Source organism: Sitophilus oryzae, unplaced genomic scaffold, assembly GCF_002938485.1.
Source record: "Sitophilus oryzae breed Bouriz unplaced genomic scaffold, Soryzae_2.0 scaffold_1179_pilon_pilon, whole genome shotgun sequence".
In the NCBI taxonomy this organism is placed as follows: Eukaryota; Metazoa; Arthropoda; class Insecta; order Coleoptera; family Curculionidae; genus Sitophilus; species Sitophilus oryzae.
Window position 1 is genome coordinate 1,326,648 of NW_022145814.1, and position 11,608 is coordinate 1,338,255.

An 11,608-nucleotide genomic window follows, 5' to 3' on the forward strand; every position below is an offset into this window, starting at 1 on the left:
AATAATTTTTAGGAATAATAACGATTTTATGTTTGTAGAAAAAATGTTGTTTGCAACTCGTGCGCGAACTACTTTGGTGATCTCGACTAATTTTTCAAAAATTTTGAAAAAAAAACAATTCAAGTATCGATCGCCAAAGTAGCACTTCGCGCACTAGATACAAAAATAATTAATGTATCCGATAAAATATATTAAATTTGTTTCTTTTACTTTATTATCAATTACTATTGTATAGTGAATAGAGTCTATTGGATATTTTCAGAAAAAAATACAAAGGAAAATCCAGTAATATTATAAAAACCATGTTCTTATGGCTTCGAATAATATGACGAAAAAAGAATTTGCCAGGAACTCAATAGCTTTTAAGAAAACTTTGGGAGATCCGATTGTATTTGTTCGAGCCAGTCTACATTGTCCGCAATTATACGCTTTTCTGTTCAAGTTTAAAGCTTTTATCCGTTTCTTAGTCGAGTAGTTCCATTCCTTTAATTGAGCTATCCAGTTCAATAACCCATGGAGGGCATTTATTCTATTTATTATTATTCGAAGACTCTTCAATATGTTATAGAAGGAAGAGAAAATCTAAGATTAAAAATTAATTGATTTAGAATTTACCATATTTTTACATCCAGAGAACTGTTATTTGATATACTATACGGCAATGTCACTAACAGTTTGACATCTCCAGAAATGTACGATATTACATTTTTTGAAGTGAAACTGCTTTATCTCGAAACCCGCGATGGGAGTAAAAATTGAAGGCCGCGAGTCGGCCTTGATTGACGGCTGCGCGACGGCATGACCTTGGCATGACGCGAAGGTCATGCGAAGCATCAGATCAAAGAAGTAATCGTTGACAGGAGATTATTTTGATTATTTTATAGGGTTATGGCACAGGTTATCGTTGAAAATTGTTTTTAAGTTTCATTAATTTAATAATTACTATAGCCAGCAGTTCCAAAAATATATTTAAAAATAAAAGATTGAAGAACCAAATCCAAAAGTGTATTATCTATTAACATGGCTTTTAACGATAATAGGTAAGAACACTAAATTGATTCGCTAACATTTACCTATAAAGTAGTGTCGCTATCTTAATTTCTATGAAAATGTGACATCTGGTTTTCCCATGTAGTCTTTAAATGGTCTAAAAATCAGCAGGAATGACCCATTATGCAGTAAAGACACTATTGTTGAATCATTAGTAGGTCTTTTGTGGGCATTTCACAAAATAAAATCAATTTTCTCATCAAAAACTGAAAATGCAGAACAGAAGTAAACTTTATATATATCTATACAAATAACCATACTCATGTCTATTTATATCCTACAATCCAACCATATTTTAACTAATATTTTAATATCCTAGCCCAAGTAAATAATCAAAAATGCACTTTTTATACTAACGTGACCATATTTTTTTAAACTGAAAACGGGACATCGGTTTTTTTGACCCATTCCCATTATTATTAGAAAAAAAGCACACATTTTTCAATAAGCTTTACTCACAGCGTTAAAAACGTTGGTTATTTATTACAACATTAAAAACGTTGGTTATTTATTGAACTTAAATTCTTAATTATCATTTTTATATTTTTCAGATGAACAAATTTCTCCAAAAAATCCTTTATGGGTATTTCGCCACTGCAACAGAACGTCAACGGTTTCTTGTAGACGTATCTGTTTTAAAAAAAGTAAAGTGGTTCTCGAATAGTTGAATTTAAATATTTTAAATAGTTATTTTCTTTATTCTTTGTATTTTTTTGCTTCCGACGACGGAAAGAGATAAACTTTCCGAAATGTTAAGCATTTTTTCTTTGTTAGGCAAATTTTTATTACTGTAAGCATAACTTCTGACAAGCAGTGTTCGTTTAGGTTTAACGCAGAAGTGTTTACAAAAAATAAGTATTTTATTTTGTAGATTTTTCTTGCAGTGCAGTGGCGAAATACCTATAAAGGATTTTTTGGAGAGATGAACCCGCCACATAGGTATAGACATTTTTTAACAAATTTCTCTTAATACGTTCGGTTTTGATTTTAAATAGGGATAGAATTCTTGGCATGTCTTTTATATTCACTTTAGTTACCAACATCGCCTTGAGGACGGAAACCTGTAACTGAGTTTTTTCAGTTGTCCACAATTTGTTCATTAAAGAAAATACTCTTTCTATTGCTGCATTTGTGCCAGGCAGACACAAAATATATTAAATTAGAATAGAAAACTGTTCATGTTTAAGCTGATTCGACTGAAAGTGCTTAAACACTTCTACCCAACGACTTTCCATCGAAATATTTCCATTATTCCAATCAATATTTGTTGGATTATTAGTATTTTCCTGAAAAACGGGACAATTTGGAGTCTCGAAGCGTCTTTCGGGGACACCGGGACAGACGGTCGAAAAAAGGGACAGTCCCGTTCAAAACGGGACGTATGGTCACGTTAGCCGTATACCCAGTTTCCAAGGATTTCAATAAATCTTTAATATCCAGGATTAAAAAAAACACGATTCTTGATTTGAGGTTAGGTCATTCATTACCAACATGACGTTAGCCACGGGCCACGGGTCATTCTGTCACCGGACTAGTAAAGGGCTTTCTTTTAATATATCGATAAGATATTTTTCTAACAGAGAAAAATGCAATTAGGCGTGGGCTACTCTCGTTTTTTCCTTGTATGGAAAAATAACTAAGCTGTAAAATCTCTTGGACTAAGCATATATTGCTTTCTTTGATGGTGCCTCGAATAACGCTAACATTTTCCTATTTAAGTTGTGTCGCTATCTTAATTTCTATGAAATCTTTAACAAAAATAAAAAAAAAAACATAAAATTATAAAACTAGAATAGTAAGTATACGGTTTTATATTAACTCTAATTTTTTTGAAGTTTATAAAAAGCATTCATAAAAAATACATATCTTTCAAATCCTTCAATTTAATAGGTATTAGTAAGAAGTTTCACTTCAAATATGCCCACATAGTGAACACACTGTTTTCTTTTAAATTTTCTTTAAAAAGTAGTAGTTAATCATTAATAATAAACGTTCGCAAATATTCTGAGCATATTTAATCATTAATTTTTGTACAATCCCAAAAGGCCGCAACAGGGTTGCCAACTTTGTGAAATAGAATTTTCCACGAAGACCGTCAAAATTTCCCATTTTTTCTAAAAATTCTTACAAGTTCTAAAATCCAGTATAGTGTCGTCAAGAGAATACAGGTATTATGTTTTTTAAGTGAAAGTTTAAAAATTTTCCAAATTTCTAAATATTTTACATTTTTTTTGCGCAAAAATAATAATAGGCGTGGTCCCGCTATCAAAATATATCATTCCCACACCATCTCACGGGTATAAGAATTATATCTGGTGCCAACCGAAAATGTGTATTTAGTTGCGTTAATGCTAGTTTGAATTTACTCACTTTGCTGAGAAATGTGTATGCGATAGCCATTTTTTTGCGAATAATGCATGAATTTAGAATTTCCCACGAATATGGTGTTTTGGGTTAAATTTTCCCTTTTCCCTCTGGATTTGGAGATCTCCCACGAATCGTTTCTTAGAATATTTTGAACGGGAAAGCGGTAGTAATGGCCCTATATGTCCCTTAAGTGCTGTTAAGAAGGTGAGTTTTGTTGATGTAAATAATAACTGTTTATATATTTATAATTAACTAGCGTGTACCAGCGACTTCGTTCGCGTCGAATTAATCATTTATAATGGTGATGACAAAGCAAAGCAAGAATTTCCATTACCATACAAACTGGATAAAATTTTCTTACATTTATGTCAGCATGAGAAAAAATCAAAATGGCGATATTATTATATAACTTGGTAATATTTGAGAGGTAGTTTCATCTAGTTGGAATTTGGCTTTTGAAAAATCCGTTTGCCAAAAATAAGCTTTTTACGTCAAACAGTTTAAGCAGAATCGTGGTTAAGAAATTACCCAACTTTGTCGAACACCCTGTATTATTTTTTAAAAAATTTCAAAATATGTAGAATGTAGAATGTTTAGGAGGGGAGTTAATCACCGCGACCTTATAGATCTATTGTGTGTTCGCCTTTCTTGAGTTATAACGTGTTATAACTCATCATACAGTCTCAGGGCTTTAACAAAAGCCAGTATCTGAGACGGCTCCACAGAGGCCAGCTCTCCATCCTCGACATCAGACGTACCAAGGTTCATGGCACGAATGGTCGTCGTCTCGGCGCACTCAGTGATAAGGTGTTCTAGTGTTTCCCCATTTTCCCCACAAAATCTGCATTCGCCGTTGTTTCTCAGTTTCAGCCTACTGAGGTGTTCGTTGAGGAGACAGTGCCCTGTTAGAAACCCCGTGACAATCCGAAGATTGTTTTTACTTAAATCAAGGAAAACCTTTGATTTTTCTCGGTCATAAGTTCTGAGGAACTTTTTCGAGTGTCTTAGACCATTGGAGGACAGACAAATATGTAAAAAAACCAAATAAATTATGCTTGTCCAAACGTTCTCCCGAAAGACTAACCGTTTTTTAAATAACAAATATTGTAATATTTGAGGGGCGTTTTCACCGTCTTGTAATTTGAGATTCGAGAAACCCCTCCTTATCGAATTTCTACACCCTACAGTCAATCTGTTTGCCAAAAATCAGCTTTAAACGACAAGCAGTTTAAGCAGAATCGTGATTACTCAATGCTCATATTTTATGAAACACCCTGTATAAATTTATAAAAAATCTTAAAATATGTAAAACAACAAAATAAAATATAGGTGTTTAAGACTTTTTCCGAAAAACTCAACGGTTTTTAAATAAAAAATATTTTAATATTTGAGGGATAGTTTCACCCCCTTAGAATTCGAGTTTCGAAAAATTCCTTCTTATCGAACCTCTACACCCTAAAGTCAATCTGTTTTCCAAAAATCAGCTTTTTACGTCAAACGCTTTAAGCAGGATCGTAATTAATCAATGACCAGATTTTTCGAAACACACTGTATACAGTTTTAAAAAATCTTAAAATATGTAAAAAAATAAAATAAAATATACGTGTTTTTATTAGTTTTGATTAAAAGAAAATATCTAAAAGTGGACAACGCTGTGCCAGTCAAGCTTAATCACATGACTAAAAGTTTATTTGGTATGAACCATACACGAGTCGTCTGAAACCGGCTTTAACGGCGAGGTGAACAGCGCGTAGTGCACTGAGCTGAACTACTCCACTGTTTTTACCTTTAAGGCAAATATCAACTTTCTACTCTGGATGTTACTATTTATACACTCAGATGCAAAAAAACGCAACGGTGAAATTTTTGGTCAAGTTCTTTTTAGCAAACTGCATATAAATATATCTACTTTAATTCGTAAACTCAGTTTATTATAAACTTTAGTATTTGACTTATTATACAGGGTTAATCGAAGAGTTGTTTTTTACCCTATTTTTAAAACACCCTGTGCAACAATTTCCTCAGAAAATTTTCCTAAAACATACTTTTTCGGTCAGAACCATGTCTCCTGAATATTTTATTTTTTGACTTATATCAACACATGCCTAGTTTAATTTTTAAGAGCAAAATTAACTTGCCACTAACATTTTGCAATTTTTTTAATTATTATCTTTACTTTTTGATGTTATTCTTCATAATGACGAGGTGGCTTTAATTGATCTTCATCGATTATTGTTGTGTACGATTGAATATGGTTCTTAGTATCGAATATTGTGCAATAGTCATTGATCTTCTTGAAGATGATCGAAATTATGAATACTGGCTTGGTCTTTGAAGAAGAATGGGCAAACACGACACAATGTATTTGTAGCCTCATTAGTAGTATAAACCGACGTGACGCGCGACGTTTACAATCATTTATAGCAGCCGGGGAAGGCAATACAAAGTATTAGGCTATTTTTTACAAGTTTTGTTTTTACAATTGGTTATTACAGTTATTGTCTTTAATATTCTTAGTTCTGTTACTCTTGGTAATATTCATTGGCGTAACTACAGGGGAACCCGGGGGTGCCGGACCTCCCCCCGCCCCAAATACTGCTGGGCACCCCCCAGAGAAATCCTGAATTATGACTCTTGGCTACGTATTAATTTTTATTTGCTTGTGATGCAGTAAAAATAACGTTTTCTAGTTTTATTTAGTTAATATTATTTTGTTGTGTTCAAAAAATGTTTTAATTTTTATTTTTTTAGAAAATTTGTAGGTATTTAAGTCTATGAATTTATTGATAGAGAAATTCATGTAAACGTTTTATTCAAAAAAATGTGTTTTTAAAGTTATTTTTCATTTAGAAAAAAAGCCCCAGGCCCCATGGGCTAAAACCCAGCCCAAAATTATATAGTGGTGTTGAGAAGGTTCCTAGAGACTACCTCCATAGAAATATCGCGCATGCGCGTTTTTTGAAAATATACTTGTTTCTTTCTGACTAACTACTTTAATATTTGCTTCTTTTTTTAACATAAAAAGCAGATATGATCTTATTGCGCAGATAATCCAGACCAGAAACAAAAGAGACAAAATGACGCCATCCCTGTCGTAGCCTACAAAAGCGTTTGCATTATGCAAATGACTTTATAGAAATTACTGGCTTAATAACATCTATTGTGCCTATCCAGAGTACTAAATACAGTACTAAATACATATGCGATATTAAATTTACTGTGTGAAAATCAATTTTGCCTCCAAAAAACACATGCGCCCCCAAAAGCAGATTTATTTAATAGATTTTTTTATAAACAAAAAAAATATGGTAAAATTTTTGTAATGAAAGTCAAATTTATTAATATAAATAATAGAACATACGACTTTTTTAATACATAGAAATAACTGGCAACTGGCCAAAATATAGTTTTGTACCAGTTTTTAACGTTATCTTAGAAATACTCATTGTAGCCAAAAATGAAGACATCAATAATAATGGCGTCCATGATATTTAAAGTGCTATCTATATATTACTTTAAGGTCTATAACATACTCATCAACCATTATATAAATTTGGTTACTTAAGGTTGCGTAAATGAGTTTGGGTTATTTAAAACACCAATTTTACTGTTTTATACAACTAAAGGTGATACAAATCACCATTATAAATGCCGGGGTGTTTATGGCTACTTTTAGTCACCCAGAAAACCTTTATGTAACCCGTGGTGTCGACTGTAGCGACTCTGCGAACGAAGTTTGACATTACAGCAATTTCATTCTCTTATGTTAGAGAATGCCTTAACCAGGCATCTTCCTGTTCCTGATCGTTTTGGCAACTTTCTGTTGAAAATATCTCAGGTTGATCCTGATCTCCGCTTGTGGATGGTAAATTTACATGTTAGCTTTCAATATTGGTAGATGTAGTTTGAATGAGGTTTAGATTATTCCTATTTTTTTAAAATTCTAAAGAACTTTCTTTTGAACGTAGATGTATTTTTGTGTTTTGTCCAGTTTATTTTTTTATTATTCATTATAATACCGAATTGCTTTGCTTGCTAATATATTATTTGTTTTGATTATATTGAAAATTTGAGGTTATGTCATTAGGTTTGATATTCGGTAACTACAGGTTATATAAAGCAAGCAAACATTTGAAAGGTGCAAAAAAACGATTTGAGGAAACAATTATATAACTTGTAGTATTATTAGTTACATAATGGTTCTTAATAACACCTTTAATTATATAGTGTATATCTTGCGTACCTTTATAACACCCAATACCAGAAGTTATATAAAATAGATGTGAACACCTTTATAAAACCTTACTATAAAATCTTTAGTAACAAGAACTTCTAGTTTTATAAGGAAAGTGATAAACAACATTTTAAGGTTACTATTAGTGATAAGTAACCGACGCTACACTTATATAAATCAAAACACTGTCAGATACCAATGAGACATTTATTAAACCTTTATATAACTAACCTTGAGTATATATAACCTAAAGGAACTAAAAATGTTACTTGGGCTTCAATTAACGCCTTATAATAAGCCAAATACTAAAGTTTATAAAAAACTGATTTTATGAATTAAAGTTGATAGATTTATATACCGTTTGCTAAAAAAATCATGAAAATAGGGCTAAAAAAATATAACACTTTAAACTTGACGACAAAACGTTGCGTTTTTTGCATTGGAATGTATAACTCTTTTTTATATCACTTATAACAAACTATATAATTATTGTAAACAGAATGAGCTCAATTATCTATTGTTTTAGTATAATTTTCAACTTTAAACATGGAACCGCTAAATATTAACACGGTCATATGAAATTGATTAATATTTATGAGCTATAATTTATATGCATAATTTAGAATAATAATAAATTCATATTAGATTTTTTATTCTTCAATATAGATTGCATGCATATGACAGGTTTTAATAATTATTATTTAGTTGCAGTTGATAGTACTTATAATAATTTATTTTGGCTAAAGCTGACCCTGTCCTCCTATTGCCATCTGCGGTAATTCGAGCATGACAAGTTAGATAAAGCCCTGTTATAGGGGTTTCATTATACTAACAATAGTATACAGTTGAGCACTGGCCATAACGTTAGGTATCATTATTTAATTATTATGAATTTATATAATAGGTATATTCATTCTGTGATCTTAAAATATATAAATAATAATTAAAATTATAAGTTACTGTATTACATTTTTAGAAGTTCTTGAAATTTGATTGTTTTTAAGACGATTTTATTAGATTACGGTTGGGGCAAGGATATATAGAAGAAGGATATTCAACTCCCTATAGCGGGCTATGTTGGAAAATATGCCGTATTTTGTCGAGGAAGACGATTTCGTCACAACCAATGAGCGTCGAGTATTTGAAATTGAAAACATATAAATTGACGGTAACCTATGTTTTTTGACTCATTTCACTGACAGATGTGATGAGATTATTATTGTAATTTATAGATCCAAACGTTTTTTGAAAAAATAATGTATTTTAAAGTTATTTCCTAGAGTTTGGCTTGGCCTTCTATATTCTGGTATTTGTCTACTAATAAATAATATCTTATTTTGTATTTCGATGTATGGAAATCCGCAAGTTTTGTATCTGAAGCCGCAAAGAAATTTCGCTCTATAGTGAGAAAAATGTTATTATATCTTTTTAGACGTGTAGAATTACAAAATTTCTTATTTCAGATGTTCTAAATGTGAGTGCATGTCAAAAATTTAAATATATACTTGAAATATTATTTCAAGTTATATGCTTTGACATTTTTTGGAAGTAAACAAATATTGAAGAAAGTGTTGTGCCTTCACAGAATTTAAATTGGCATTAGGAATAGATTTCCTTGATTTAGTAATAATATTGCTCATAGAAATTGATAATGTGAAGAATAACAATACAGGAACATAGAATAACAAGAAAGAAATTCTAGCAGCAAGTTAGGTTATGAGATAAATTTTATTTATATAGTTTGTTTAAAGAGTTTAGTTTGAAAAAAAGGTAAAACAATTATTATTGTCCAGGTCATATTTGATAACTGTTGTTAATTGATAACATATTACAGGGACACAGTAAAAAGACAAAACATTTAGACCCTTTGAAAGAGAAATGTTTGCAATGGATATTAATAAATTCTAGCCAATTTGTATGATGTACAATGCAGGCAATATTTCTGCCTCCTAACGGACTATTCGCGTAAAAGAAGATGTGGGTATTGTATTTATAGGTAGTTAATGATACATGGAATATATTTCTATATTATTGCAATAACGATGTCTTTATGTTGTATTTTTTTAGAACAGATTTATTATTAGTTGGCTAGTGTGTTTGGTTTGGTTTGTAGGATAGCCATTGGTAATTATAAAGTATGAAGTCGTCAGGTATTAATAATAGGAATTGATCAAAGCTTATATATTTATTGTGATATTTATATTGTGAATTTAAGTAGTTGGTTTTGGTTGTTTAATAAACGAATTAATGTGCTTATTGTGTATCTAATTAAAAGAACAATGAAAAGTTGAATACCATAGGGGTACGTATGTTATACAAAGAATTTGCATCAACATTTTTTTGGTTATATACTTGTACTGATATTTGTTTCTTGAACTAAAGAATTATACAGTACCTACTACACAATATAATAATCTGCAGCTACATAGGTAGGTAGCTGTTGGTAATTAAATTTTTTATCTAATATAATATCTAACATCAGAAATATTGTTAATTATCAACTATAAACAACTAAGAACTAGAATTATCAACTATAAACACAATATAATATACTGTATCTTAAGCAATATGTAATTATTTAACAATTATTTTTTTTGGGAAATAAAAACTGGTACTAAATTCTTTTTGACTATTTAATTTCTAAGTCACAAATAATGGTGGACAAATAGCAAGAAAATTATACAAGTAAAACATAATTTTAACTTATTTCTCTAATGGAATTTTGGTATTGATCTACTTAGTAGGATATGCAGTTTATCATATTTTTGAATATTTATATTCAATATTGTTCAGGAACAGCCCAATTACTCTGAAAAAAAAATATATGGTCAAATTCTTTGAAAAGAAACTTTTAAAATCAGTAATGATAAAAAAATATATAATTGTTGTATAGCAGAACCAGGGGACACAGAATTAGGGGAATTAACAATAGATTATTAAAAACTGCCTTCTCTTAAAAAAGTAGTATTATATGCACTTAGAAAGACTACCTATAAAGGATATAAGTACGCATAGACAGAAAGTAAGTATCTATACTACTGATATATATAACTATATATGAATACGATACCTACAGTATACAATATTACTAGTATAAAAATAACAGCACAGTCGGCACACTTTAAAATAAAAAAGCAGCATAATATTCAGGTATGTATATAAGTAAAATTTTCTCAAAAATATTAGAATATGAAATAAATTGCAACTAAATTTTAATTAATAAACATAAACAAATAAAATTGTCAGTGTTATTAAAACTTTATGCAAATATATGTTACCTTAATACTTTGTCTTTAATCCTACTCTTCTGACATGGCTTTTCAAACTTATCCCCAAATCTCAATTCTTGTTATTAAGAATAATATTTATGAACTTTTGTTTCCATATTAATTTCAATATATTTGAATAAAACTGGAAAAATAATCAATATTGGCACTTGAAATTTTAATTTCTTATGTCCTTAAATTATTTATATCGTGTTATACATAATACTTACATAAATATTCAATTTAAAAATAGATCAGCACTTGAACGAGTGAATATAAAATAGTATATTATCAATTTCTATGAGCAATATCATTACTAAATCAAGGAAACCTATTCCTAATGCCAATTTAAATGCTGTGAAGGCACAACACTTTCTTCAATATTTGTTTACTTCCAAAGGGCAAAGGGTATAACTTGAAATATTTCAACCAATATTTCAAGTATATATTTTAATTTTTGACATTAAGCACTCACATTTAGAACATCTGAAATAAGAAATTTTGTTATTCTACGCGTCTAAAAAGATATAACATTTTTCTCACTATAGAGCGAAATTTCTTTGCGGCTTCAGATACAAAACTTGCGGATTTCCATACATCGAAATACAAAATAAGATATTATTTATTAGTAGACAAATACCAGAATATAGAAGGCCAAACCAAACCTCTAGGAAATAACTTTAAAATAAAT

At 30.2% G+C, this 11,608-nt stretch overlaps 2 long non-coding RNA genes across 3 annotated transcripts; one reads left to right on the forward strand and one right to left on the reverse strand.

Annotated features, from left to right (window-relative positions):
- The first annotated feature begins 8,687 nt into the window (after positions 1-8,687).
- On the forward strand, positions 8,688-9,847 carry LOC115891245. Of its 2 annotated transcripts, none has more exons than XR_004051781.1 (3): positions 8,688-9,054; positions 9,115-9,647; positions 9,719-9,847. It is a non-coding gene; the product is annotated as an uncharacterized LOC115891245 (long non-coding RNA). The 2 variants fall into 2 exon arrangements; XR_004051782.1 differs by having other exon boundaries at positions 9,115-9,628.
- Positions 9,848-10,270: 423 nt separating this feature from the next.
- On the reverse strand, positions 10,271-11,225 carry LOC115891251. The gene is made up of 2 exons (XR_004051783.1): positions 10,930-11,225; positions 10,271-10,460 (listed from the first exon to the last, which is right to left on the reverse strand). It is a non-coding gene; the product is annotated as an uncharacterized LOC115891251 (long non-coding RNA).
- Positions 11,226-11,608: the final 383 nt, after the last annotated feature.